Below are 24,493 nucleotides of genomic sequence, written 5' to 3' on the forward strand. Positions count from 1 at the left end.
AGTGTTTTTCACAGTAGTCCTGAACCTTGCCGCTAAGACAACATTGGGAAAGACACTGGATGATGAGCGCTTGAGAAAAAAGCCACAACGGTTCAGTCTCTACACTCTCAACCTGTGCACAGAAAGCAATGCGTTGGTGCACAGTAGCTGTGCTGCTACCATGTGCTCCATAAACTTGTAAAATGAGTAGACCCGCTCCTTCAAAACACTCACTGAATGATCATCTCCCGCATCCCCTCTTGTCTCTGAGCGGCGCATTAGCCCGATATACCAGATTTATGTGTGTTCACCTGTCGCTTGGAAATGACTGAATCCTTTGTGGTTACTGTTCTTAACGTAGCTTATTTGTGTTATAAATGATAGCAAAACACCATCGCCATAGGCCGATGGGGAAATTGACACTGTTCTCCACTAGGTTGCCAAGAGACATAATGCAACAGAGCGCATGGTTCCATGGTGTAATGGTTAGCACTCTGGACTCTGAATCCAGCGATCCGAGTTCAAATCTCGGTGGGACCTGGTTTCAAGACTGCCACCTGTCCACCTGCCTAAGTAAGCCACCTTCACCTGATGGCGTCAGTGGCTGGGAATCTGCGACTGATATCAAGACTGCTCAGTCGCTCAGTGATCGCAGACTGATCACTCGCTCTTCAGATCGTCCAATTCTCCTGAGGGACCTGTGAGGTGACTTTACGGGTAGATGTGAGCTGTGGTTCCATGGTGTAATGGTTAGCACTGGACTTTGAATCCAGTGATCCGAGTTCAAATCTCGGTGGAACCTGATTTCGACAAGATTTGCACTTAAAATGCAGTGACTTTTGAAAATGTGAAAGCTCTGCCCTCTTTTTGGAAGACGCTGTGTTTTTTGAAAGACTGAATCCTTTGTGGTTACTGTTCTTACCGTAGGCTATTTGTGTTATACATGACAGCAAAATGCCATGGTCATAGGCTAATACGGAAATCGACATTGTTCTCCACTAGCTTGTCAAGAGCCATTGCGCAACCTAGTGTGTGGTTCCATGGTGTAATGGTTAGCACTCTGGACTCTGAATCCAGCGATCCGAGTTCAAATCTCGGTGGGACCTGGTTTTAAGAGGTGGCGAGACCATTTACAGGTAAAATGCAGGGACTTTAGTCCTATCTTGTCAGCGCTTGTAAATGTGGAAACAGTGCCCTTTCTTTGGAAGACGCTTGGTTTTTTGAAAGACTGAATCCATTGTGGTTACTGTTTTTCCAGTCTGTCTGAAAGTCATGGCGATCTACACTTAAGAGATATTCATCTCTTGATTATGTGGAAATTGACACCATTTTTCAATTGTCTTGAATATCATGAGGGCAGATGACCTGAATACATTGGGCTAAAAAGTTGATCTTGAAGTGAAAGTCTGGCCAAGGAGGGAGCCGAGCAAGTAGCAAAAGTTTAATAAGTTGCTTACGTTAGGCAGTAAAGGTGCCTTTTTAAAATGTTACCCACTGCGTTACTGGTAATTTCATACGCTATCTCTGCTTTATTCATTCATTTATTTTAATGATCTACACTGTCAGTTTGCCTGACTTTGTCACTACTCGCAGCCATACGCTGAGAGCGGTGCCTTTTTTGCCTCGAGAGAGTCCATCAATCATTGCTAATTGCTATGTGGATCCAAAATCATAGGTCCGGACCTTCAGACGCCGTCAGGATGGCCGAGCGGTCTAAGGCGCTGCGTTCAGGTCGCAGTCTCCCCTGGAGGCGTGGGTTCGAATCCCACTTCTGACAGCCAGTGTTTTTCACAGTAGTCCTGAACCTTGCCGCTAAGACAACATTGGGAAAGACACTGGATGATGAGCGCTTGAGAAAAAAGCCACAACGGTTCAGTCTCTACACTCTCAACCTGTGCACAGAAAGCAATGCGTTGGTGCACAGTAGCTGTGCTGCTACCATGTGCTCCATAAACTTGTAAATTGAGTAGACCCGCTCCTTCAAAACACTCACTGAATGATCATCTCCCGCATCCCCTCTTGTCTCTGAGCGGCGCATTAGCCCGATATACCAGATTTATGTGTGTTCACCTGTCGCTTGGAAATGACTGAATCCTTTGTGGTTACTGTTCTTAACGTAGCTTATTTGTGTTATAAATGATAGCAAAACACCATCGCCATAGGCCGATGGGGAAATTGACACTGTTCTCCACTAGGTTGCCAAGAGACATAATGCAACAGAGCGCATGGTTCCATGGTGTAATGGTTAGCACTCTGGACTCTGAATCCAGCGATCCGAGTTCAAATCTCGGTGGGACCTGGTTTCAAGACTGCCACCTGTCCACCTGCCTAAGTAAGCCACCTTCACCTGATGGCGTCAGTGGCTGGGAATCTGCGACTGATATCAAGACTGCTCAGTCGCTCAGTGATCGCAGACTGATCACTCGCTCTTCAGATCGTCCAATTCTCCTGAGGGACCTGTGAGGTGACTTTACGGGTAGATGTGAGCTGTGGTTCCATGGTGTAATGGTTAGCACTCTGGACTTTGAATCCAGTGATCCGAGTTCAAATCTCGGTGGAACCTGATTTCGACAAGATTTGCACTTAAAATGCAGTGACTTTTGAAAATGTTAAAGCTCTGCCCTCTTTTTGGAAGACGCTGTGTTTTTTGAAAGACTGAATCCTTTGTGGTTACTGTTCTTACCGTAGGCTATTTGTGTTATACATGACAGCAAAATGCCATGGTCATAGGCTAATACGGAAATCGACATTGTTCTCCACTAGCTTGTCAAGAGCCATTGCGCAACCTAGTGTGTGGTTCCATGGTGTAATGGTTAGCACTCTGGACTCTGAATCCAGCGATCCGAGTTCAAATCTCGGTGGGACCTGGTTTTAAGAGGTGGCGAGACCATTTACAGGTAAAATGCAGGGACTTTAGTCCTATCTTGTCAGCGCTTGTAAATGTGGAAACAGTGCCCTTTCTTTGGAAGACGCTTGGTTTTTTGAAAGACTGAATCCATTGTGGTTACTGTTTTTCCAGTCTGTCTGAAAGTCATGGCGATCTACACTTAAGAGATATTCATCTCTTGATTATGTGGAAATTGACACCATTTTTCAATTGTCTTGAATATCATGAGGGCAGATGACCTGAATACATTGGGCTAAAAAGTTGATCTTGAAGTGAAAGTCTGGCCAAGGAGGGAGCCGAGCAAGTAGCAAAAGTTTAATAAGTTGCTTACGTTAGGCAGTAAAGGTGCCTTTTTAAAATGTTACCCACTGCGTTACTGGTAATTTCATACGCTATCTCTGCTTTATTCATTCATTTATTTTAATGATCTACACTGTCAGTTTGCCTGACTTTGTCACTACTCGCAGCCATACGCTGAGAGCGGTGCCTTTTTTGCCTCGAGAGAGTCCATCAATCATTGCTAATTGCTATGTGGATCCAAAATCATAGGTCCGGACCTTCAGACGCAGTCAGGATGGCCGAGCGGTCTAAGGCGCTGCGTTCAGGTCGCAGTCTCCCCTGGAGGCGTGGGTTCGAATCCCACTTCTGACAGCCAGTGTTTTTCACAGTAGTCCTGAACCTTGCCGCTAAGACAACATTGGGAAAGACACTGGATGATGAGCGCTTGAGAAAAAAGCCACAACGGTTCAGTCTCTACACTCTCAACCTGTGCACAGAAAGCAATGCGTTGGTGCACAGTAGCTGTGCTGCTACCATGTGCTCCATAAACTTGTAAAATGAGTAGACCCGCTCCTTCAAAACACTCACTGAATGATCATCTCCCGCATCCCCTCTTGTCTCTGAGCGGCGCATTAGCCCGATATACCAGATTTATGTGTGTTCACCTGTCGCTTGGAAATGACTGAATCCTTTGTGGTTACTGTTCTTAACGTAGCTTATTTGTGTTATAAATGATAGCAAAACACCATCGCCATAGGCCGATGGGGAAATTGACACTGTTCTCCACTAGGTTGCCAAGAGACATAATGCAACAGAGCGCATGGTTCCATGGTGTAATGGTTAGCACTCTGGACTCTGAATCCAGCGATCCGAGTTCAAATCTCGGTGGGACCTGGTTTCAAGACTGCCACCTGTCCACCTGCCTAAGTAAGCCACCTTCACCTGATGGCGTCAGTGGCTGGGAATCTGCGACTGATATCAAGACTGCTCAGTCGCTCAGTGGTCGCAGACTGATCACTCGCTCTTCAGATCGTCCAATTCTCCTGAGGGACCTGTGAGGTGACTTTACGGGTAGATGTGAGCTGTGGTTCCATGGTGTAATGGTTAGCACTCTGGACTTTGAATCCAGTGATCCGAGTTCAAATCTCGGTGGAACCTGATTTCGACAAGATTTGCACTTAAAATGCAGTGACTTTTGAAAATGTGAAAGCTCTGCCCTCTTTTTGGAAGACGCTGTGTTTTTTGAAAGACTGAATCCTTTGTGGTTACTGTTCTTACCGTAGGCTATTTGTGTTATACATGACAGCAAAATGCCATGGTCATAGGCTAATACGGAAATCGACATTGTTCTCCACTAGCTTGTCAAGAGCCATTCTCCTGAGGGACCTGTGAGGTGACTTTACGGGTAGATGTGAGCTGTGGTTCCATGGTGTAATGGTTAGCACTCTGGACTTTGAATCCAGTGATCCGAGTTCAAATCTCGGTGGAACCTGATTTCGACAAGATTTGCACTTAAAATGCAGTGACTTTTGAAAATGTGAAAGCTCTGCCCTCTTTTTGGAAGACGCTGTGTTTTTTGAAAGACTGAATCCTTTGTGGTTACTGTTCTTACCGTAGGCTATTTGTGTTATACATGACAGCAAAATGCCATGGTCATAGGCTAATACGGAAATCGACATTGTTCTCCACTAGCTTGTCAAGAGCCATTGCGCAACCTAGTGTGTGGTTCCATGGTGTAATGGTTAGCACTCTGGACTCTGAATCCAGCGATCCGAGTTCAAATCTCGGTGGGACCTGGTTTTAAGAGGTGGCGAGACCATTTACAGGTAAAATGCAGGGACTTTAGTCCTATCTTGTCAGCGCTTGTAAATGTGGAAACAGTGCCCTTTCTTTGGAAGACGCTTGGTTTTTTGAAAGACTGAATCCATTGTGGTTACTGTTTTTCCAGTCTGTCTGAAAGTCATGGCGATCTACACTTAAGAGATATTCATCTCTTGATTATGTGGAAATTGACACCATTTTTCAATTGTCTTGAATATCATGAGGGCAGATGACCTGAATACATTGGGCTAAAAAGTTGATCTTGAAGTGAAAGTCTGGCCAAGGAGGGAGCCGAGCAAGTAGCAAAAGTTTAATAAGTTGCTTACGTTAGGCAGTAAAGGTGCCTTTTTAAAATGTTACCCACTGCGTTACTGGTAATTTCATACGCTATCTCTGCTTTATTCATTCATTTATTTTAATGATCTACACTGTCAGTTTGCCTGACTTTGTCACTACTCGCAGCCATACGCTGAGAGCGGTGCCTTTTTTGCCTCGAGAGAGTCCATCAATCATTGCTAATTGCTATGTGGATCCAAAATCATAGGTCCGGACCTTCAGACGCAGTCAGGATGGCCGAGCGGTCTAAGGCGCTGCGTTCAGGTCGCAGTCTCCCCTGGAGGCGTGGGTTCGAATCCCACTTCTGACAGCCAGTGTTTTTCACAGTAGTCCTGAACCTTGCCGCTAAGACAACATTGGGAAAGACACTGGATGATGAGCGCTTGAGAAAAAAGCCACAACGGTTCAGTCTCTACACTCTCAACCTGTGCACAGAAAGCAATGCGTTGGTGCACAGTAGCTGTGCTGCTACCATGTGCTCCATAAACTTGTAAAATGAGTAGACCCGCTCCTTCAAAACACTCACTGAATGATCATCTCCCGCATCCCCTCTTGTCTCTGAGCGGCGCATTAGCCCGATATACCAGATTTATGTGTGTTCACCTGTCGCTTGGAAATGACTGAATCCTTTGTGGTTACTGTTCTTAACGTAGCTTATTTGTGTTATAAATGATAGCAAAACACCATCGCCATAGGCCGATGGGGAAATTGACACTGTTCTCCACTAGGTTGCCAAGAGACATAATGCAACAGAGCGCATGGTTCCATGGTGTAATGGTTAGCACTCTGGACTCTGAATCCAGCGATCCGAGTTCAAATCTCGGTGGGACCTGGTTTCAAGACTGCCACCTGTCCACCTGCCTAAGTAAGCCACCTTCACCTGATGGCGTCAGTGGCTGGGAATCTGCGACTGATATCAAGACTGCTCAGTCGCTCAGTGGTCGCAGACTGATCACTCGCTCTTCAGATCGTCCAATTCTCCTGAGGGACCTGTGAGGTGACTTTACGGGTAGATGTGAGCTGTGGTTCCATGGTGTAATGGTTAGCACTCTGGACTTTGAATCCAGTGATCCGAGTTCAAATCTCGGTGGAACCTGATTTCGACAAGATTTGCACTTAAAATGCAGTGACTTTTGAAAATGTTAAAGCTCTGCCCTCTTTTTGGAAGACGCTGTGTTTTTTGAAAGACTGAATCCTTTGTGGTTACTGTTCTTACCGTAGGCTATTTGTGTTATACATGACAGCAAAATGCCATGGTCATAGGCTAATACGGAAATCGACATTGTTCTCCACTAGCTTGTCAAGAGCCATTGCGCAACCTAGTGTGTGGTTCCATGGTGTAATGGTTAGCACTCTGGACTCTGAATCCAGCGATCCGAGTTCAAATCTCGGTGGGACCTGGTTTTAAGAGGTGGCGAGACCATTTACAGGTAAAATGCAGGGACTTTAGTCCTATCTTGTCAGCGCTTGTAAATGTGGAAACAGTGCCCTTTCTTTGGAAGACGCTTGGTTTTTTGAAAGACTGAATCCATTGTGGTTACTGTTTTTCCAGTCTGTCTGAAAGTCATGGCGATCTACACTTAAGAGATATTCATCTCTTGATTATGTGGAAATTGACACCATTTTTCAATTGTCTTGAATATCATGAGGGCAGATGACCTGAATACATTGGGCTAAAAAGTTGATCTTGAAGTGAAAGTCTGGCCAAGGAGGGAGCCGAGCAAGTAGCAAAAGTTTAATAAGTTGCTTACGTTAGGCAGTAAAGGTGCCTTTTTAAAATGTTACCCACTGCGTTACTGGTAATTTCATACGCTATCTCTGCTTTATTCATTCATTTATTTTAATGATCTACACTGTCAGTTTGCCTGACTTTGTCACTACTCGCAGCCATACGCTGAGAGCGGTGCCTTTTTTGCCTCGAGAGAGTCCATCAATCATTGCTAATTGCTATGTGGATCCAAAATCATAGGTCCGGACCTTCAGACGCAGTCAGGATGGCCGAGCGGTCTAAGGCGCTGCGTTCAGGTCGCAGTCTCCCCTGGAGGCGTGGGTTCGAATCCCACTTCTGACAGCCAGTGTTTTTCACAGTAGTCCTGAACCTTGCCGCTAAGACAACATTGGGAAAGACACTGGATGATGAGCGCTTGAGAAAAAAGCCACAACGGTTCAGTCCCTACACTCTCAACCTGTGCACAGAAAGCAATGCGTTGGTGCACAGTAGCTGTGCTGCTACCATGTGCTCCATAAACTTGTAAAATGAGTAGACCCGCTCCTTCAAAACACTCACTGAATGATCATCTCCCGCATCCCCTCTTGTCTCTGAGCGGCGCATTAGCCCGATATACCAGATTTATGTGTGTTCACCTGTCGCTTGGAAATGACTGAATCCTTTGTGGTTACTGTTCTTAACGTAGCTTATTTGTGTTATAAATGATAGCAAAACACCATCGCCATAGGCCGATGGGGAAATTGACACTGTTCTCCACTAGGTTGCCAAGAGACATAATGCAACAGAGCGCATGGTTCCATGGTGTAATGGTTAGCACTCTGGACTCTGAATCCAGCGATCCGAGTTCAAATCTCGGTGGGACCTGGTTTCAAGACTGCCACCTGTCCACCTGCCTAAGTAAGCCACCTTCACCTGATGGCGTCAGTGGCTGGGAATCTGCGACTGATATCAAGACTGCTCAGTCGCTCAGTGATCGCAGACTGATCACTCGCTCTTCAGATCGTCCAATTCTCCTGAGGGACCTGTGAGGTGACTTTACGGGTAGATGTGAGCTGTGGTTCCATGGTGTAATGGTTAGCACTCTGGACTTTGAATCCAGTGATCCGAGTTCAAATCTCGGTGGAACCTGATTTCGACAAGATTTGCACTTAAAATGCAGTGACTTTTGAAAATGTTAAAGCTCTGCCCTCTTTTTGGAAGACGCTGTGTTTTTTGAAAGACTGAATCCTTTGTGGTTACTGTTCTTACCGTAGGCTATTTGTGTTATACATGACAGCAAAATGCCATGGTCATAGGCTAATACGGAAATCGACATTGTTCTCCACTAGCTTGTCAAGAGCCATTGCGCAACCTAGTGTGTGGTTCCATGGTGTAATGGTTAGCACTCTGGACTCTGAATCCAGCGATCCGAGTTCAAATCTCGGTGGGACCTGGTTTTAAGAGGTGGCGAGACCATTTACAGGTAAAATGCAGGGACTTTAGTCCTATCTTGTCAGCGCTTGTAAATGTGGAAACAGTGCCCTTTCTTTGGAAGACGCTTGGTTTTTTGAAAGACTGAATCCATTGTGGTTACTGTTTTTCCAGTCTGTCTGAAAGTCATGGCGATCTACACTTAAGAGATATTCATCTCTTGATTATGTGGAAATTGACACCATTTTTCAATTGTCTTGAATATCATGAGGGCAGATGACCTGAATACATTGGGCTAAAAAGTTGATCTTGAAGTGAAAGTCTGGCCAAGGAGGGAGCCGAGCAAGTAGCAAAAGTTTAATAAGTTGCTTACGTTAGGCAGTAAAGGTGCCTTTTTAAAATGTTACCCACTGCGTTACTGGTAATTTCATACGCTATCTCTGCTTTATTCATTCATTTATTTTAATGATCTACACTGTCAGTTTGCCTGACTTTGTCACTACTCGCAGCCATACGCTGAGAGCGGTGCCTTTTTTGCCTCGAGAGAGTCCATCAATCATTGCTAATTGCTATGTGGATCCAAAATCATAGGTCCGGACCTTCAGACGCAGTCAGGATGGCCGAGCGGTCTAAGGCGCTGCGTTCAGGTCGCAGTCTCCCCTGGAGGCGTGGGTTCGAATCCCACTTCTGACAGCCAGTGTTTTTCACAGTAGTCCTGAACCTTGCCGCTAAGACAACATTGGGAAAGACACTGGATGATGAGCGCTTGAGAAAAAAGCCACAACGGTTCAGTCTCTACACTCTCAACCTGTGCACAGAAAGCAATGCGTTGGTGCACAGTAGCTGTGCTGCTACCATGTGCTCCATAAACTTGTAAAATGAGTAGACCCGCTCCTTCAAAACACTCACTGAATGATCATCTCCCGCATCCCCTCTTGTCTCTGAGCGGCGCATTAGCCCGATATACCAGATTTATGTGTGTTCACCTGTCGCTTGGAAATGACTGAATCCTTTGTGGTTACTGTTCTTAACGTAGCTTATTTGTGTTATAAATGATAGCAAAACACCATCGCCATAGGCCGATGGGGAAATTGACACTGTTCTCCACTAGGTTGCCAAGAGACATAATGCAACAGAGCGCATGGTTCCATGGTGTAATGGTTAGCACTCTGGACTCTGAATCCAGCGATCCGAGTTCAAATCTCGGTGGGACCTGGTTTCAAGACTGCCACCTGTCCACCTGCCTAAGTAAGCCACCTTCACCTGATGGCGTCAGTGGCTGGGAATCTGCGACTGATATCAAGACTGCTCAGTCGCTCAGTGATCGCAGACTGATCACTCGCTCTTCAGATCGTCCAATTCTCCTGAGGGACCTGTGAGGTGACTTTACGGGTAGATGTGAGCTGTGGTTCCATGGTGTAATGGTTAGCACTCTGGACTTTGAATCCAGTGATCCGAGTTCAAATCTCGGTGGAACCTGATTTCGACAAGATTTGCACTTAAAATGCAGTGACTTTTGAAAATGTGAAAGCTCTGCCCTCTTTTTGGAAGACGCTGTGTTTTTTGAAAGACTGAATCCTTTGTGGTTACTGTTCTTACCGTAGGCTATTTGTGTTATACATGACAGCAAAATGCCATGGTCATAGGCTAATACGGAAATCGACATTGTTCTCCACTAGCTTGTCAAGAGCCATTGCGCAACCTAGTGTGTGGTTCCATGGTGTAATGGTTAGCACTCTGGACTCTGAATCCAGCGATCCGAGTTCAAATCTCGGTGGGACCTGGTTTTAAGAGGTGGCGAGACCATTTACAGGTAAAATGCAGGGACTTTAGTCCTATCTTGTCAGCGCTTGTAAATGTGGAAACAGTGCCCTTTCTTTGGAAGACGCTTGGTTTTTTGAAAGACTGAATCCATTGTGGTTACTGTTTTTCCAGTCTGTCTGAAAGTCATGGCGATCTACACTTAAGAGATATTCATCTCTTGATTATGTGGAAATTGACACCATTTTTCAATTGTCTTGAATATCATGAGGGCAGATGACCTGAATACATTGGGCTAAAAAGTTGATCTTGAAGTGAAAGTCTGGCCAAGGAGGGAGCCGAGCAAGTAGCAAAAGTTTAATAAGTTGCTTACGTTAGGCAGTAAAGGTGCCTTTTTAAAATGTTACCCACTGCGTTACTGGTAATTTCATACGCTATCTCTGCTTTATTCATTCATTTATTTTAATGATCTACACTGTCAGTTTGCCTGACTTTGTCACTACTCGCAGCCATTCGCTGAGAGCGGTGCCTTTTTTGCCTCGAGAGAGTCCATCAATCATTGCTAATTGCTATGTGGATCCAAAATCATAGGTCCGGACCTTCGGACGCAGTCAGGATGGCCGAGCGGTCTAAGGCGCTGCGTTCAGGTCGCAGTCTCCCCTGGAGGCGTGGGTTCGAATCCCACTTCTGACAGCCAGTGTTTTTCACAGTAGTCCTGAACCTTGCCGCTAAGACAACATTGGGAAAGACACTGGATGATGAGCGCTTGAGAAAAAAGCCACAACGGTTCAGTCTCTACACTCTCAACCTGTGCACAGAAAGCAATGCGTTGGTGCACAGTAGCTGTGCTGCTACCATGTGCTCCATAAACTTGTAAAATGAGTAGACCCGCTCCTTCAAAACACTCACTGAATGATCATCTCCCGCATCCCCTCTTGTCTCTGAGCGGCGCATTAGCCCGATATACCAGATTTATGTGTGTTCACCTGTCGCTTGGAAATGACTGAATCCTTTGTGGTTACTGTTCTTAACGTAGCTTATTTGTGTTATAAATGATAGCAAAACACCATCGCCATAGGCCGATGGGGAAATTGACACTGTTCTCCACTAGGTTGCCAAGAGACATAATGCAACAGAGCGCATGGTTCCATGGTGTAATGGTTAGCACTCTGGACTCTGAATCCAGCGATCCGAGTTCAAATTTCGGTGGGACCTGGTTTCAAGACTGCCACCTGTCCACCTGCCTAAGTAAGCCACCTTCACCTGATGGCGTCAGTGGCTGGGAATCTGCGACTGATATCAAGACTGCTCAGTCGCTCAGTGATCGCAGACTGATCACTCGCTCTTCAGATCGTCCAATTCTCCTGAGGGACCTGTGAGGTGACTTTACGGGTAGATGTGAGCTGTGGTTCCATGGTGTAATGGTTAGCACTCTGGACTTTGAATCCAGTGATCCGAGTTCAAATCTCGGTGGAACCTGATTTCGACAAGATTTGCACTTAAAATGCAGTGACTTTTGAAAATGTGAAAGCTCTGCCCTCTTTTTGGAAGACGCTGTGTTTTTTGAAAGACTGAATCCTTTGTGGTTACTGTTCTTACCGTAGGCTATTTGTGTTATACATGACAGCAAAATGCCATGGTCATAGGCTAATACGGAAATCGACATTGTTCTCCACTAGCTTGTCAAGAGCCATTGCGCAACCTAGTGTGTGGTTCCATGGTGTAACGGTTAGCACTCTGGACTCTGAATCCAGCGATCCGAGTTCAAATCTCGGTGGGACCTGGTTTTAAGAGGTGGCGAGACCATTTACAGGTAAAATGCAGGGACTTTAGTCCTATCTTGTCAGCGCTTGTAAATGTGGAAACAGTGCCCTTTCTTTGGAAGACGCTTGGTTTTTTGAAAGACTGAATCCATTGTGGTTACTGTTTTTCCAGTCTGTCTGAAAGTCATGGCGATCTACACTTAAGAGATATTCATCTCTTGATTATGTGGAAATTGACACCATTTTTCAATTGTCTTGAATATCATGAGGGCAGATGACCTGAATACATTGGGCTAAAAAGTTGATCTTGAAGTGAAAGTCTGGCCAAGGAGGGAGCCGAGCAAGTAGCAAAAGTTTAATAAGTTGCTTACGTTAGGCAGTAAAGGTGCCTTTTTAAAATGTTACCCACTGCGTTACTGGTAATTTCATACGCTATCTCTGCTTTATTCATTCATTTATTTTAATGATCTACACTGTCAGTTTGCCTGACTTTGTCACTACTCGCAGCCATACGCTGAGAGCGGTGCCTTTTTTGCCTCGAGAGAGTCCATCAATCATTGCTAATTGCTATGTGGATCCAAAATCATAGGTCCGGACCTTCAGACGCAGTCAGGATGGCCGAGCGGTCTAAGGCGCTGCGTTCAGGTCGCAGTCTCCCCTGGAGGCGTGGGTTCGAATCCCACTTCTGACAGCCAGTGTTTTTCACAGTAGTCCTGAACCTTGCCGCTAAGACAACATTGGGAAAGACACTGGATGATGAGCGCTTGAGAAAAAAGCCACAACGGTTCAGTCTCTACACTCTCAACCTGTGCACAGAAAGCAATGCGTTGGTGCACAGTAGCTGTGCTGCTACCATGTGCTCCATAAACTTGTAAAATGAGTAGACCCGCTCCTTCAAAACACTCACTGAATGATCATCTCCCGCATCCCCTCTTGTCTCTGAGCGGCGCATTAGCCCGATATACCAGATTTATGTGTGTTCACCTGTCGCTTGGAAATGACTGAATCCTTTGTGGTTACTGTTCTTAACGTAGCTTATTTGTGTTATAAATGATAGCAAAACACCATCGCCATAGGCCGATGGGGAAATTGACACTGTTCTCCACTAGGTTGCCAAGAGACATAATGCAACAGAGCGCATGGTTCCATGGTGTAATGGTTAGCACTCTGGACTCTGAATCCAGCGATCCGAGTTCAAATCTCGGTGGGACCTGGTTTCAAGACTGCCACCTGTCCACCTGCCTAAGTAAGCCACCTTCACCTGATGGCGTCAGTGGCTGGGAATCTGCGACTGATATCAAGACTGCTCAGTCGCTCAGTGATCGCAGACTGATCACTCGCTCTTCAGATCGTCCAATTCTCCTGAGGGACCTGTGAGGTGACTTTACGGGTAGATGTGAGCTGTGGTTCCATGGTGTAATGGTTAGCACTCTGGACTTTGAATCCAGTGATCCGAGTTCAAATCTCGGTGGAACCTGATTTCGACAAGATTTGCACTTAAAATGCAGTGACTTTTGAAAATGTGAAAGCTCTGCCCTCTTTTTGGAAGACGCTGTGTTTTTTGAAAGACTGAATCCTTTGTGGTTACTGTTCTTACCGTAGGCTATTTGTGTTATACATGACAGCAAAATGCCATGGTCATAGGCTAATACGGAAATCGACATTGTTCTCCACTAGCTTGTCAAGAGCCATTGCGCAACCTAGTGTGTGGTTCCATGGTGTAATGGTTAGCACTCTGGACTCTGAATCCAGCGATCCGAGTTCAAATCTCGGTGGGACCTGGTTTTAAGAGGTGGCGAGACCATTTACAGGTAAAATGCAGGGACTTTAGTCCTATCTTGTCAGCGCTTGTAAATGTGGAAACAGTGCCCTTTCTTTGGAAGACGCTTGGTTTTTTGAAAGACTGAATCCATTGTGGTTACTGTTTTTCCAGTCTGTCTGAAAGTCATGGCGATCTACACTTAAGAGATATTCATCTCTTGATTATGTGGAAATTGACACCATTTTTCAATTGTCTTGAATATCATGAGGGCAGATGACCTGAATACATTGGGCTAAAAAGTTGATCTTGAAGTGAAAGTCTGGCCAAGGAGGGAGCCGAGCAAGTAGCAAAAGTTTAATAAGTTGCTTACGTTAGGCAGTAAAGGTGCCTTTTTAAAATGTTACCCACTGCGTTACTGGTAATTTCATACGCTATCTCTGCTTTATTCATTCATTTATTTTAATGATCTACACTGTCAGTTTGCCTGACTTTGTCACTACTCGCAGCCATACGCTGAGAGCGGTGCCTTTTTTGCCTCGAGAGAGTCCATCAATCATTGCTAATTGCTATGTGGATCCAAAATCATAGGTCCGGACCTTCAGACGCAGTCAGGATGGCCGAGCGGTCTAAGGCGCTGCGTTCAGGTCGCAGTCTCCCCTGGAGGCGTGGGTTCGAATCCCACTTCTGACAGCCAGTGTTTTTCACAGTAGTCCTGAACCTTGCCGCTAAGACAACATTGGGAAAGACACTGGATGATGAGCGCTTGAGAAAAAAGCCACAACGGTTCAGTCCCTACACTCTCAACCTGTGCACAGAAAGCAATGCGTTGGTGCACAGTAGCTGTGCTGCTACCATGTGCTCCATAAACTTGTAAAATGAGTAGACCCGCTCCTTCAAAACACTCACTGAATGATCATCTCCCGCATCCCCTCTTGTCTCTGAGCGGCGCATTAGCCCGATATACCAGATTTATGTGTGTTCACCTGTCGCTTGGAAATGACTGAATCCTTTGTGGTTACTGTTCTTAACGTAGCTTATTTGTGTTATAAATGATAGCAAAACACCATCGCCATAGGCCGATGGGGAAATTGACACTGTTCTCCACTAGGTTGCCAAGAGACATAATGCAACAGAGCGCATGGTTCCATGGTGTAATGGTTAGCACTCTGGACTCTGAATCCAGCGATCCGAGTTCAAATCTCGGTGGGACCTGGTTTCAAGACTGCCACCTGTCCACCTGCCTAAGTAAGCCACCTTCACCTGATGGCGTCAGTGGCTGGGAATCTGCGACTGATATCAAGACTGCTCAGTCGCTCAGTGATCGCAGACTGATCACTCGCTCTTCAGATCGTCCAATTCTCCTGAGGGACCTGTGAGGTGACTTTACGGGTAGATGTGAGCTGTGGTTCCATGGTGTAATGGTTAGCACTCTGGACTTTGAATCCAGTGATCCGAGTTCAAATCTCGGTGGAACCTGATTTCGACAAGATTTGCACTTAAAATGCAGTGACTTTTGAAAATGTGAAAGCTCTGCCCTCTTTTTGGAAGACGCTGTGTTTTTTGAAAGACTGAATCCTTTGTGGTTACTGTTCTTACCGTAGGCTATTTGTGTTATACATGACAGCAAAATGCCATGGTCATAGGCTAATACGGAAATCGACATTGTTCTCCACTAGCTTGTCAAGAGCCATTGCGCAACCTAGTGTGTGGTTCCATGGTGTAATGGTTAGCACTCTGGACTCTGAATCCAGCGATCCGAGTTCAAATCTCGGTGGGACCTGGTTTTAAGAGGTGGCGAGACCATTTACAGGTAAAATGCAGGGACTTTAGTCCTATCTTGTCAGCGCTTGTAAATGTGGAAACAGTGCCCTTTCTTTGGAAGACGCTTGGTTTTTTGAAAGACTGAATCCATTGTGGTTACTGTTTTTCCAGTCTGTCTGAAAGTCATGGCGATCTACACTTAAGAGATATTCATCTCTTGATTATGTGGAAATTGACACCATTTTTCAATTGTCTTGAATATCATGAGGGCAGATGACCTGAATACATTGGGCTAAAAAGTTGATCTTGAAGTGAAAGTCTGGCCAAGGAGGGAGCCGAGCAAGTAGCAAAAGTTTAATAAGTTGCTTACGTTAGGCAGTAAAGGTGCCTTTTTAAAATGTTACCCACTGCGTTACTGGTAATTTCATACGCTATCTCTGCTTTATTCATTCATTTATTTTAATGATCTACACTGTCAGTTTGCCTGACTTTGTCACTACTCGCAGCCATACGCTGAGAGCGGTGCCTTTTTTGCCTCGAGAGAGTCCATCAATCATTGCTAATTGCTATGTGGATCCAAAATCATAGGTCCGGACCTTCAGACGCAGTCAGGATGGCCGAGCGGTCTAAGGCGCTGCGTTCAGGTCGCAGTCTCCCCTGGAGGCGTGGGTTCGAATCCCACTTCTGACAGCCAGTGTTTTTCACAGTAGTCCTGAACCTTGCCGCTAAGACAACATTGGGAAAGACACTGGATGATGAGCGCTTGAGAAAAAAGCCACAACGGTTCAGTCCCTACACTCTCAACCTGTGCACAGAAAGCAATGCGTTGGTGCACAGTAGCTGTGCTGCTACCATGTGCTCCATAAACTTGTAAAATGAGTAGACCCGCTCCTTCAAAACACTCACTGAATGATCATCTCCCGCATCCCCTCTTGTCTCTGAGCGGCGCATTAGCCCGATATACCAGATTTATGTGTGTTCACCTGTCGCTTGGAAATGACTGAATCCTTTGTGGTTACTGTTCTTAACGTAGCTTATTTGTGTTATAAATGATAGCAAAACACCATCGCCATAGGCCGATGGGGAAATTGACACTGTTCTCCACTAGGTTGCCAAGAGACATAATGCAACAGAGCGCATGGTTCCATGGTGTAATGGTTAGCACTCTGGACTCTGAATCCAGCGATCCGAGTTCAAATCTCGGTGGGACCTGGTTTCAAGACTGCCACCTGTCCACCTGCCTAAGTAAGCCACCTTCACCTGATGGCGTCAGTGGCTGGGAATCTGCGACTGATATCAAGACTGCTCAGTGATCGCAGACTGATCACTCGCTCTTCAGATCGTCCAATTCTCCTGAGGGACCTGTGAGGTGACTTTACGGGTAGATGTGAGCTGTGGTTCCATGGTGTAATGGTTAGCACTCTGGACTTTGATCCGAGTTCAAATCTCGGTGGAACCTGATTTCGACAAGATTTGCACTTAAAATGCAGTGACTTTTGAAAATGTGAAAGCTCTGCCCTCTTTTTGGAAGACGCTGTGTTTTTTGAAAGACTGAATCCTTTGTGGTTACTGTTCTTACCGTAGGCTATTTGTGTTATACATGACAGCAAAATGCCATGGTCATAGGCTAATACGGAAATCGACATTGTTCTCCACTAGCTTGTCAAGAGCCATTGCACAACCTAGTGTGTGATTCCATGGTGTAATGGTTAGCACTCTGGACTCTGAATCCAGCGATCCGAGTTCAAATCTCGGTGGGACCTGGTTTTAAGAGGTGGCGAGACCATTTACAGGTAAAATGCAGGGACTTTAGTCCTATCTTGTCAGCGCTTGTAAATGTGGAAACAGTGCCCTTTCTTTGGAAGACGCTTGGTTTTTTGAAAGACTGAATCCATTGTGGTTACTGTTTTTCCAGTCTGTCTGAAAGTCATGGCGATCTACACTTAAGAGATATTCATCTCTTGATTATGTGGAAATTGACACCATTTTTCAATTGTCTTGAATATCATGAGGGCAGATGACCTGAATACATTGGGCTAAAAAGTTGATCTTGAAGTGAAAGTCTGGCCAAGGAGGGAGCCGAGCAAGTAGCAAAAGTTTAATAAGTTGCTTACGTTAGGCAGTAAAGGTGCCTTTTTAAAATGTTACCCACTGCGTTACTGGTAATTTCATACGCTATCTCTGCTTTATTCATTCATTTATTTTAATGATCTACACTGTCAGTTTGCCTGACTTTGTCACTACTCGCAGCCATACGCTGAGAGCGGTGCCTTTTTTGCCTCGAGAGAGTCCATCAATCATTGCTAATTGCTATGTGGATCCAAAATCATAGGTCCGGACCTTCAGACGCAGTCAGGATGGCCGAGCGGTCTAAGGCGCTGCGTTCAGGTCGCAGTCTCCCCTGGAGGCGTGGGTTCGAATCCCACTTCTGACAGCCAGTGTTTTTCACAGTAGTCCTGAACCTTGCCGCTAAGACAACATTGGGAAAGACACTGGATGATGAGCGCTTGAGAAAAAAGCCACAACGGTTCAGTCTCTACACTCTCAACCTGTGCACAGAAAGCAATGCGTTGGTGCACAGTAGCTGTGCTGCTACCATGTGCTCCATAAACTTGTAAAATGAGTAGACCCGCTCCTTCAAAACACTCACTGAATGATCATCTCCCGCATCCCCTCTTGTCTCTGAGCGGCGCATTAGCCCGATATACCAGATTTATGTGTGTTCACCTGTCGCTTGGAAATGACTGAATCCTTTGTGGTTACTGTTCTTAACATAGCTTATTTGTGTTATAAATGATAGCAAAACACCATCGCCATAGGCCGATGGGGAAATTGACACTGTTCTCCACTAGGTTGCCAAGAGACATAATGCAACAGAGCGCATGGTTCCATGGTGTAATGGTTAGCACTCTGGACTCTGAATCCAGCGATCCGAGTTCAAATCTCGGTGGGACCTGGTTTTAAGAGGTGGCGAGACCATTTACAGGTAAAATGCAGGGACTTTAGTCCTATCTTGTCAGCGCTTGTAAATGTGGAAACAGTGCCCTTTCTTTGGAAGACGCTTGGTTTTTTGAAAGACTGAATCCATTGTGGTTACTGTTTTTCCAGTCTGTCTGAAAGTCATGGTGATCTACACTTAAGAGATATTCATCTCTTGATTATGTGGAAATTGACACCATTTTTCAATTGTCTTGAATATCATGAGGGCAGATGACCTGAATACATTGGGCTAAAAAGTTGATCTTGAAGTGAAAGTCTGGCCAAGGAGGGAGCCGAGCAAGTAGCAAAAGTTTAATAAGTTGCTTACGTTAGGCAGTAAAGGTGCCTTTTTAAAATGTTACCCACTGCGTTACTGGTAATTTCATACGCTATCTCTGCTTTATTCATTCATTTATTTTAATGATCTACACTGTCAGTTTGCCTGACTTTGTCACTACTCGCAGCCATACGCTAAGAGCGGTGCCTTTTTTGCCTCGAGAGAGTCCATCAATCATTGCTAATTGCTATGTGGATCCAAAATCATAGGTCCGGACCTTCAGACGCAGTCAGGATGGCCGAGCGGTCTAAGGCGCTGCGTTCAGGTCGCAGTCTCCCCTGGAGGCGTGGGTTCGAATCCCACTTCTGACAGCCAGTGTTTTTCACAGTAGTCCTGAACCTTGCAGCTAAGACAACATTGGGAAAGACACTGGATGATGAGCGCTTGAGAAAAAAGCCACAACGGTTCAGTCTCTACACTCTCAACTTGTGCACAGAAAGCAATGCGTTGGTGCACAGTAGCTGTGCTGCTACCATGTGCTCCATAAACTTGTAAAATGAGTAGACCCGCTCCTTCAAATCACTCACTGAATGATCATCTCCCGCATCCCCTCTTGTCTCTGAGCGGCGCATTAGCCCGATATACCAGATTTATGTGTGTTCACCTGTCGCTTGGAAATGACTGAATCCTTTGTGGTTACTGTTCTTAACGTAGCTTATTTGTGTTATAAATGATAGCAAAACACCATCGCCATAGGCCGATGGGGAAATTGACACTGTTCTCCACTAGGTTGCCAAGAGACATAATGCAACAGAGCGCATGGTTCCATGGTGTAATGGTTAGCACTCTGGACTCTGAATCCAGCGATCCGAGTTCAAATCTCGGTGGGACCTGGTTTCAAGACTGCCACCTGTCCACCTGCCTAAGTAAGCCACCTTCACCTGATGGCGTCAGTGGCTGGGAATCTGCGACTGATATCAAGACTGCTCAGTGGCTCAGTGATCGCAGACTGATCACTCGCTCTTCAGATCGTCCAATTCTCCTGAGGGACCTGTGAGGTGACTTTACGGGTAGATGTGAGCTGTGGTTCCATGGTGTAATGGTTAGCACTCTGGACTTTGATCCGAGTTCAAATCTCGGTGGAACCTGATTTCGACAAGATTTGCACTTAAAATGCAGTGACTTTTGAAAATGTGAAAGCTCTGCCCTCTTTTTGGAAGACGCTGTGTTTTTTGAAAGACTGAATCCTTTGTGGTTACTGTTCTTACCGTAGGCTATTTGTGTTATACATGACAGCAAAATGCCATGGTCATAGGCTAATACGGAAATCGACATTGTTCTCCACTAGCTTGTCAAGAGCCATTGCGCAACCTAGTGTGTGGTTCCATGGTGTAATGGTTAGCACTCTGGACTCTGAATCCAGCGATCCGAGTTCAAATCTCGGTGGGACCTGGTTTTAAGAGGTGGCGAGACCATTTACAGGTAAAATGCAGGGACTTTAGTCCTATCTTGTCAGCGCTTGTAAATGTGGAAACAGTGCCCTTTCTTTGGAAGACGCTTGGTTTTTTGAAAGACTGAATCCATTGTGGTTACTGTTTTTCCAGTCTGTCTGAAAGTCATGGCGATCTACACTTAAGAGATATTCATCTCTTGATTATGTGGAAATTGACACCATTTTTCAATTGTCTTGAATATCATGAGGGCAGATGACCTGAATACATTGGGCTAAAAAGTTGATCTTGAAGTGAAAGTCTGGCCAAGGAGGGAGCCGAGCAAGTAGCAAAAGTTTAATAAGTTGCTTACGTTAGGCAGTAAAGGTGCCTTTTTAAAATGTTACCCACTGCGTTACTGGTAATTTCATACGCTATCTCTGCTTTATTCATTCATTTATTTTAATGATCTACACTGTCAGTTTGCCTGACTTTGTCACTACTCGCAGCCATACGCTGAGAGCGGTGCCTTTTTTGCCTCGAGAGAGTCCATCAATCATTGCTAATTGCTATGTGGATCCAAAATCATAGGTCCGGACCTTCAGACGCAGTCAGGATGGCCGAGCGGTCTAAGGCGCTGCGTTCAGGTCGCAGTCTCCCCTGGAGGCGTGGGTTCGAATCCCACTTCTGACAGCCAGTGTTTTTCACAGTAGTCCTGAACCTTGCCGCTAAGACAACATTGGGAAAGACACTGGATGATGAGCGCTTGAGAAAAAAGCCACAACGGTTCAGTCCCTACACTCTCAACCTGTGCACAGAAAGCAATGCGTTGGTGCACAGTAGCTGTGCTGCTACCATGTGCTCCATAAACTTGTAAAATGAGTAGACCCGCTCCTTCAAAACACTCACTGAATGATCATCTCCCGCATCCCCTCTTGTCTCTGAGCGGCGCATTAGCCCGATATACCAGATTTATGTGTGTTCACCTGTCGCTTGGAAATGACTGAATCCTTTGTGGTTACTGTTCTTAACGTAGCTTATTTGTGTTATAAATGATAGCAAAACACCATCGCCATAGGCCGATGGGGAAATTGACACTGTTCTCCACTAGGTTGCCAAGAGACATAATGCAACAGAGCGCATGGTTCCATGGTGTAATGGTTAGCACTCTGGACTCTGAATCCAGCGATCCGAGTTCAAATCTCGGTGGGACCTGGTTTCAAGACTGCCACCTGTCCACCTGCCTAAGTAAGCCACCTTCACCTGATGGCGTCAGTGGCTGGGAATCTGCGACTGATATCAAGACTGCTCAGTGATCGCAGACTGATCACTCGCTCTTCAGATCGTCCAATTCTCCTGAGGGACCTGTGAGGTGACTTTACGGGTAGATGTGAGCTGTGGTTCCATGGTGTAATGGTTAGCACTCTGGACTTTGATCCGAGTTCAAATCTCGGTGGAACCTGATTTCGACAAGATTTGCACTTAAAATGCAGTGACTTTTGAAAATGTGAAAGCTCTGCCCTCTTTTTGGAAGACGCTGTGTTTTTTGAAAGACTGAATCCTTTGTGGTTACTGTTCTTACCGTAGGCTATTTGTGTTATACATGACAGCAAAATGCCATGGTCATAGGCTAATACGGAAATCGACATTGTTCTCCACTAGCTTGTCAAGAGCCATTGCACAACCTAGTGTGTGGTTCCATGGTGTAATGGTTAGCACTCTGGACTCTGAATCCAGCGATCCGAGTTCAAATCTCGGTGGGACCTGGTTTTAAGAGGTGGCGAGACCATTTACAGGTAAAATGCAGGGACTTTAGTCCTATCTTGTCAGCGCTTGTAAATGTGGAAACAGTGCCCTTTCTTTGGAAGACGCTTGGTTTTTTGAAAGACTGAATCCATTGTGGTTACTGTTTTTCCAGTCTGTCTGAAAGTCATGGCGATCTACACTTAAGAGATATTCATCTCTTGATTATGTGGAAATTGACACCATTTTTCAATTGTCTTGAATATCATGAGGGCAGATGACCTGAATACATTGGGCTAAAAAGTTGATCTTGAAGTGAAAGTCTGGCCAAGGAGGGAGCCGAGCAAGTAGCAAAAGTTTAATAAGTTGCTTACGTTAGGCAGTAAAGGTGCCTTTTTAAAATGTTACCCACTGCGTTACTGGTAATTTCATACGCTATCTCTGCTTTATTCATTCATTTATTTTAATGATCTACACTGTCAGTTTGCCTGACTTTGTCACTACTCGCAGCCATACAATGAGAGCGGTGCCTTTTTTGCCTCGAGAGAGTCCATCAATCATTGCTAATTGCTATGTGGATCCAAAATCATAGGTCCGGACCTTCAGACGCAGTCAGGATGGCCGAGCGGTCTAAGGCGCTGCGTTCAGGTCGCAGTCTCCCCTGGAGGCGTGGGTTCGAATCCCACTTCTGACAGCCAGTGTTTTTCACAGTAGTCCTGAACCTTGCCGCTAAGACAACATTGGGAAAGACACTGGATGATGAGCGCTTGAGAAAAAAGCCACAACGGTTCAGTCTCTACACTCTCAACCTGTGCACAGAAAGCAATGCGTTGGTGCACAGTAGCTGTGCTGCTACCATGTGCTCCATAAACTTGTAAAATGAGTAGACCCGCTCCTTCAAAACACTCACTGAATGATCATCTCCCGCATCCCCTCTTGTCTCTGAGCGGCGCATTAGCCCGATATACCAGATTTATGTGTGTTCACCTGTCGCTTGGAAATGACTGAATCCTTTGTGGTTACTGTTCTTAACATAGCTTATTTGTGTTATAAATGATAGCAAAACACCATCGCCATAGGCCGATGGGGAAATTGACACTGTTCTCCACTAGGTTGCCAAGAGACATAATGCAACAGAGCGCATGGTTCCATGGTGTAATGGTTAGCACTCTGGACTCTGAATCCAGCGATCCGAGTTCAAATCTCGGTGGGACCTGGTTTTAAGAGGTGGCGAGACCATTTACAGGTAAAATGCAGGGACTTTAGTCCTATCTTGTCAGCGCTTGTAAATGTGGAAACAGTGCCCTTTCTTTGGAAGACGCTTGGTTTTTTGAAAGACTGAATCCATTGTGGTTACTGTTTTTCCAGTCTGTCTGAAAGTCATGGTGATCTACACTTAAGAGATATTCATCTCTTGATTATGTGGAAATTGACACCATTTTTCAATTGTCTTGAATATCATGAGGGCAGATGACCTGAATACATTGGGCTAAAAAGTTGATCTTGAAGTGAAAGTCTGGCCAAGGAGGGAGCCGAGCAAGTAGCAAAAGTTTAATAAGTTGCTTACGTTAGGCAGTAAAGGTGCCTTTTTAAAATGTTACCCACTGCGTTACTGGTAATTTCATACGCTATCTCTGCTTTATTCATTCATTTATTTTAATGATCTACATTGTCAGTTTGCCTGACTTTGTCACTACTCGCAGCCATACGCTAAGAGCGGTGCCTTTTTTGCCTCGAGAGAGTCCATCAATCATTGCTAATTGCTATGTGGATCCAAAATCATAGGTCCGGACCTTCAGACGCAGTCAGGATGGCCGAGCGGTCTAAGGCGCTGCGTTCAGGTCGCAGTCTCCCCTGGAGGCGTGGGTTCGAATCCCACTTCTGACAGCCAGTGTTTTTCACAGTAGTCCTGAACCTTGCAGCTAAGACAACATTGGGAAAGACACTGGATGATGAGCGCTTGAGAAAAAAGCCACAACGGTTCAGTCTCTACACTCTCAACTTGTGCACAGAAAGCAATGCGTTGGTGCACAGTAGCTGTGCTGCTACCATGTGCTCCATAAACTTGTAAAATGAGTAGACCCGCTCCTTCAAATCACTCACTGAATGATCATCTCCCGCATCCCCTCTTGTCTCTGAGCGGCGCATTAGCCCGATATACCAGATTTATGTGTGTTCACCTGTCGCTTGGAAATGACTGAATCCTTTGTGGTTACTGTTCTTAACGTAGCTTATTTGTGTTATAAATGATAGCAAAACACCATCGCCATAGGCCGATGGGGAAATTGACACTGTTCTCCACTAGGTTGCCAAGAGACATAATGCAACAGAGCGCATGGTTCCATGGTGTAATGGTTAGCACTCTGGACTCTGAATCCAGCGATCCGAGTTCAAATCTCGGTGGGACCTGGTTTCAAGACTGCCACCTGTCCACCTGCCTAAGTAAGCCACCTTCACCTGATGGCGTCAGTGGCTGGGAATCTGCGACTGATATCAAGACTGCTCAGTGATCGCAGACTGATCACTCGCTCTTCAGATCGTCCAATTCTCCTGAGGGACCTGTGAGGTGACTTTAC

The 24,493-nt window shown here is 45.6% G+C and overlaps 50 non-coding genes across 50 annotated transcripts; all 50 read left to right on the forward strand.

Moving 5' to 3' along the window:
• The first annotated feature begins 447 nt into the window (after positions 1–447).
• On the forward strand, positions 448–519 carry trnaq-cug (transfer RNA glutamine (anticodon CUG)). The gene has a single exon. It is a non-coding gene; the product is annotated as a tRNA-Gln (tRNA).
• A 494-nt stretch (positions 520–1,013) lies between these two features.
• trnaq-cug (transfer RNA glutamine (anticodon CUG)) lies at positions 1,014–1,085 on the forward strand. Its single transcript has one exon. It is a non-coding gene; the product is annotated as a tRNA-Gln (tRNA).
• A 588-nt stretch (positions 1,086–1,673) lies between these two features.
• trnal-cag (transfer RNA leucine (anticodon CAG)) lies at positions 1,674–1,756 on the forward strand. The gene has a single exon. It is a non-coding gene; the product is annotated as a tRNA-Leu (tRNA).
• Positions 1,757–2,206: 450 nt separating this feature from the next.
• On the forward strand, positions 2,207–2,278 carry trnaq-cug (transfer RNA glutamine (anticodon CUG)). Its single transcript has one exon. It is a non-coding gene; the product is annotated as a tRNA-Gln (tRNA).
• Positions 2,279–2,470: 192 nt separating this feature from the next.
• Positions 2,471–2,542, forward strand: trnaq-uug (transfer RNA glutamine (anticodon UUG)). Its single transcript has one exon. It is a non-coding gene; the product is annotated as a tRNA-Gln (tRNA).
• Positions 2,543–2,774: 232 nt separating this feature from the next.
• Positions 2,775–2,846, forward strand: trnaq-cug (transfer RNA glutamine (anticodon CUG)). The gene has a single exon. It is a non-coding gene; the product is annotated as a tRNA-Gln (tRNA).
• Positions 2,847–3,434: 588 nt separating this feature from the next.
• Positions 3,435–3,517, forward strand: trnal-cag (transfer RNA leucine (anticodon CAG)). The gene has a single exon. It is a non-coding gene; the product is annotated as a tRNA-Leu (tRNA).
• Positions 3,518–3,967: 450 nt separating this feature from the next.
• trnaq-cug (transfer RNA glutamine (anticodon CUG)) lies at positions 3,968–4,039 on the forward strand. The gene has a single exon. It is a non-coding gene; the product is annotated as a tRNA-Gln (tRNA).
• Positions 4,040–4,231: 192 nt separating this feature from the next.
• Positions 4,232–4,303, forward strand: trnaq-uug (transfer RNA glutamine (anticodon UUG)). Its single transcript has one exon. It is a non-coding gene; the product is annotated as a tRNA-Gln (tRNA).
• Positions 4,304–4,565: 262 nt separating this feature from the next.
• trnaq-uug (transfer RNA glutamine (anticodon UUG)) lies at positions 4,566–4,637 on the forward strand. Its single transcript has one exon. It is a non-coding gene; the product is annotated as a tRNA-Gln (tRNA).
• Positions 4,638–4,869: 232 nt separating this feature from the next.
• trnaq-cug (transfer RNA glutamine (anticodon CUG)) lies at positions 4,870–4,941 on the forward strand. The gene has a single exon. It is a non-coding gene; the product is annotated as a tRNA-Gln (tRNA).
• A 588-nt stretch (positions 4,942–5,529) lies between these two features.
• Positions 5,530–5,612, forward strand: trnal-cag (transfer RNA leucine (anticodon CAG)). The gene has a single exon. It is a non-coding gene; the product is annotated as a tRNA-Leu (tRNA).
• Positions 5,613–6,062: 450 nt separating this feature from the next.
• Positions 6,063–6,134, forward strand: trnaq-cug (transfer RNA glutamine (anticodon CUG)). Its single transcript has one exon. It is a non-coding gene; the product is annotated as a tRNA-Gln (tRNA).
• A 192-nt stretch (positions 6,135–6,326) lies between these two features.
• On the forward strand, positions 6,327–6,398 carry trnaq-uug (transfer RNA glutamine (anticodon UUG)). Its single transcript has one exon. It is a non-coding gene; the product is annotated as a tRNA-Gln (tRNA).
• A 232-nt stretch (positions 6,399–6,630) lies between these two features.
• Positions 6,631–6,702, forward strand: trnaq-cug (transfer RNA glutamine (anticodon CUG)). The gene has a single exon. It is a non-coding gene; the product is annotated as a tRNA-Gln (tRNA).
• A 588-nt stretch (positions 6,703–7,290) lies between these two features.
• Positions 7,291–7,373, forward strand: trnal-cag (transfer RNA leucine (anticodon CAG)). The gene has a single exon. It is a non-coding gene; the product is annotated as a tRNA-Leu (tRNA).
• Positions 7,374–7,823: 450 nt separating this feature from the next.
• On the forward strand, positions 7,824–7,895 carry trnaq-cug (transfer RNA glutamine (anticodon CUG)). Its single transcript has one exon. It is a non-coding gene; the product is annotated as a tRNA-Gln (tRNA).
• Positions 7,896–8,087: 192 nt separating this feature from the next.
• Positions 8,088–8,159, forward strand: trnaq-uug (transfer RNA glutamine (anticodon UUG)). The gene has a single exon. It is a non-coding gene; the product is annotated as a tRNA-Gln (tRNA).
• Positions 8,160–8,391: 232 nt separating this feature from the next.
• On the forward strand, positions 8,392–8,463 carry trnaq-cug (transfer RNA glutamine (anticodon CUG)). Its single transcript has one exon. It is a non-coding gene; the product is annotated as a tRNA-Gln (tRNA).
• Positions 8,464–9,051: 588 nt separating this feature from the next.
• On the forward strand, positions 9,052–9,134 carry trnal-cag (transfer RNA leucine (anticodon CAG)). Its single transcript has one exon. It is a non-coding gene; the product is annotated as a tRNA-Leu (tRNA).
• Positions 9,135–9,584: 450 nt separating this feature from the next.
• On the forward strand, positions 9,585–9,656 carry trnaq-cug (transfer RNA glutamine (anticodon CUG)). Its single transcript has one exon. It is a non-coding gene; the product is annotated as a tRNA-Gln (tRNA).
• A 192-nt stretch (positions 9,657–9,848) lies between these two features.
• On the forward strand, positions 9,849–9,920 carry trnaq-uug (transfer RNA glutamine (anticodon UUG)). Its single transcript has one exon. It is a non-coding gene; the product is annotated as a tRNA-Gln (tRNA).
• Positions 9,921–10,152: 232 nt separating this feature from the next.
• trnaq-cug (transfer RNA glutamine (anticodon CUG)) lies at positions 10,153–10,224 on the forward strand. The gene has a single exon. It is a non-coding gene; the product is annotated as a tRNA-Gln (tRNA).
• A 588-nt stretch (positions 10,225–10,812) lies between these two features.
• Positions 10,813–10,895, forward strand: trnal-cag (transfer RNA leucine (anticodon CAG)). The gene has a single exon. It is a non-coding gene; the product is annotated as a tRNA-Leu (tRNA).
• A 450-nt stretch (positions 10,896–11,345) lies between these two features.
• Positions 11,346–11,417, forward strand: trnaq-cug (transfer RNA glutamine (anticodon CUG)). The gene has a single exon. It is a non-coding gene; the product is annotated as a tRNA-Gln (tRNA).
• A 192-nt stretch (positions 11,418–11,609) lies between these two features.
• Positions 11,610–11,681, forward strand: trnaq-uug (transfer RNA glutamine (anticodon UUG)). Its single transcript has one exon. It is a non-coding gene; the product is annotated as a tRNA-Gln (tRNA).
• Positions 11,682–11,913: 232 nt separating this feature from the next.
• trnaq-cug (transfer RNA glutamine (anticodon CUG)) lies at positions 11,914–11,985 on the forward strand. The gene has a single exon. It is a non-coding gene; the product is annotated as a tRNA-Gln (tRNA).
• Positions 11,986–12,573: 588 nt separating this feature from the next.
• On the forward strand, positions 12,574–12,656 carry trnal-cag (transfer RNA leucine (anticodon CAG)). The gene has a single exon. It is a non-coding gene; the product is annotated as a tRNA-Leu (tRNA).
• Positions 12,657–13,106: 450 nt separating this feature from the next.
• Positions 13,107–13,178, forward strand: trnaq-cug (transfer RNA glutamine (anticodon CUG)). The gene has a single exon. It is a non-coding gene; the product is annotated as a tRNA-Gln (tRNA).
• A 192-nt stretch (positions 13,179–13,370) lies between these two features.
• On the forward strand, positions 13,371–13,442 carry trnaq-uug (transfer RNA glutamine (anticodon UUG)). The gene has a single exon. It is a non-coding gene; the product is annotated as a tRNA-Gln (tRNA).
• Positions 13,443–13,674: 232 nt separating this feature from the next.
• Positions 13,675–13,746, forward strand: trnaq-cug (transfer RNA glutamine (anticodon CUG)). Its single transcript has one exon. It is a non-coding gene; the product is annotated as a tRNA-Gln (tRNA).
• Positions 13,747–14,334: 588 nt separating this feature from the next.
• On the forward strand, positions 14,335–14,417 carry trnal-cag (transfer RNA leucine (anticodon CAG)). The gene has a single exon. It is a non-coding gene; the product is annotated as a tRNA-Leu (tRNA).
• A 450-nt stretch (positions 14,418–14,867) lies between these two features.
• trnaq-cug (transfer RNA glutamine (anticodon CUG)) lies at positions 14,868–14,939 on the forward strand. Its single transcript has one exon. It is a non-coding gene; the product is annotated as a tRNA-Gln (tRNA).
• A 192-nt stretch (positions 14,940–15,131) lies between these two features.
• On the forward strand, positions 15,132–15,203 carry trnaq-uug (transfer RNA glutamine (anticodon UUG)). Its single transcript has one exon. It is a non-coding gene; the product is annotated as a tRNA-Gln (tRNA).
• A 232-nt stretch (positions 15,204–15,435) lies between these two features.
• Positions 15,436–15,507, forward strand: trnaq-cug (transfer RNA glutamine (anticodon CUG)). Its single transcript has one exon. It is a non-coding gene; the product is annotated as a tRNA-Gln (tRNA).
• A 588-nt stretch (positions 15,508–16,095) lies between these two features.
• Positions 16,096–16,178, forward strand: trnal-cag (transfer RNA leucine (anticodon CAG)). The gene has a single exon. It is a non-coding gene; the product is annotated as a tRNA-Leu (tRNA).
• Positions 16,179–16,628: 450 nt separating this feature from the next.
• On the forward strand, positions 16,629–16,700 carry trnaq-cug (transfer RNA glutamine (anticodon CUG)). The gene has a single exon. It is a non-coding gene; the product is annotated as a tRNA-Gln (tRNA).
• Positions 16,701–17,179: 479 nt separating this feature from the next.
• On the forward strand, positions 17,180–17,251 carry trnaq-cug (transfer RNA glutamine (anticodon CUG)). Its single transcript has one exon. It is a non-coding gene; the product is annotated as a tRNA-Gln (tRNA).
• Positions 17,252–17,839: 588 nt separating this feature from the next.
• trnal-cag (transfer RNA leucine (anticodon CAG)) lies at positions 17,840–17,922 on the forward strand. The gene has a single exon. It is a non-coding gene; the product is annotated as a tRNA-Leu (tRNA).
• Positions 17,923–18,372: 450 nt separating this feature from the next.
• trnaq-cug (transfer RNA glutamine (anticodon CUG)) lies at positions 18,373–18,444 on the forward strand. The gene has a single exon. It is a non-coding gene; the product is annotated as a tRNA-Gln (tRNA).
• A 588-nt stretch (positions 18,445–19,032) lies between these two features.
• On the forward strand, positions 19,033–19,115 carry trnal-cag (transfer RNA leucine (anticodon CAG)). Its single transcript has one exon. It is a non-coding gene; the product is annotated as a tRNA-Leu (tRNA).
• A 450-nt stretch (positions 19,116–19,565) lies between these two features.
• trnaq-cug (transfer RNA glutamine (anticodon CUG)) lies at positions 19,566–19,637 on the forward strand. The gene has a single exon. It is a non-coding gene; the product is annotated as a tRNA-Gln (tRNA).
• Positions 19,638–20,124: 487 nt separating this feature from the next.
• On the forward strand, positions 20,125–20,196 carry trnaq-cug (transfer RNA glutamine (anticodon CUG)). Its single transcript has one exon. It is a non-coding gene; the product is annotated as a tRNA-Gln (tRNA).
• A 588-nt stretch (positions 20,197–20,784) lies between these two features.
• trnal-cag (transfer RNA leucine (anticodon CAG)) lies at positions 20,785–20,867 on the forward strand. Its single transcript has one exon. It is a non-coding gene; the product is annotated as a tRNA-Leu (tRNA).
• A 450-nt stretch (positions 20,868–21,317) lies between these two features.
• trnaq-cug (transfer RNA glutamine (anticodon CUG)) lies at positions 21,318–21,389 on the forward strand. The gene has a single exon. It is a non-coding gene; the product is annotated as a tRNA-Gln (tRNA).
• Positions 21,390–21,868: 479 nt separating this feature from the next.
• On the forward strand, positions 21,869–21,940 carry trnaq-cug (transfer RNA glutamine (anticodon CUG)). The gene has a single exon. It is a non-coding gene; the product is annotated as a tRNA-Gln (tRNA).
• Positions 21,941–22,528: 588 nt separating this feature from the next.
• trnal-cag (transfer RNA leucine (anticodon CAG)) lies at positions 22,529–22,611 on the forward strand. Its single transcript has one exon. It is a non-coding gene; the product is annotated as a tRNA-Leu (tRNA).
• Positions 22,612–23,061: 450 nt separating this feature from the next.
• Positions 23,062–23,133, forward strand: trnaq-cug (transfer RNA glutamine (anticodon CUG)). Its single transcript has one exon. It is a non-coding gene; the product is annotated as a tRNA-Gln (tRNA).
• A 588-nt stretch (positions 23,134–23,721) lies between these two features.
• On the forward strand, positions 23,722–23,804 carry trnal-cag (transfer RNA leucine (anticodon CAG)). The gene has a single exon. It is a non-coding gene; the product is annotated as a tRNA-Leu (tRNA).
• A 450-nt stretch (positions 23,805–24,254) lies between these two features.
• On the forward strand, positions 24,255–24,326 carry trnaq-cug (transfer RNA glutamine (anticodon CUG)). Its single transcript has one exon. It is a non-coding gene; the product is annotated as a tRNA-Gln (tRNA).
• The last annotated feature ends 167 nt before the right edge of the window (positions 24,327–24,493 follow it).

The sequence above is a fragment of the Thunnus thynnus genome, chromosome 23 (assembly GCF_963924715.1).
Source record: "Thunnus thynnus chromosome 23, fThuThy2.1, whole genome shotgun sequence".
NCBI lineage: Eukaryota > Metazoa > Chordata > Actinopteri > Scombriformes > Scombridae > Thunnus > Thunnus thynnus.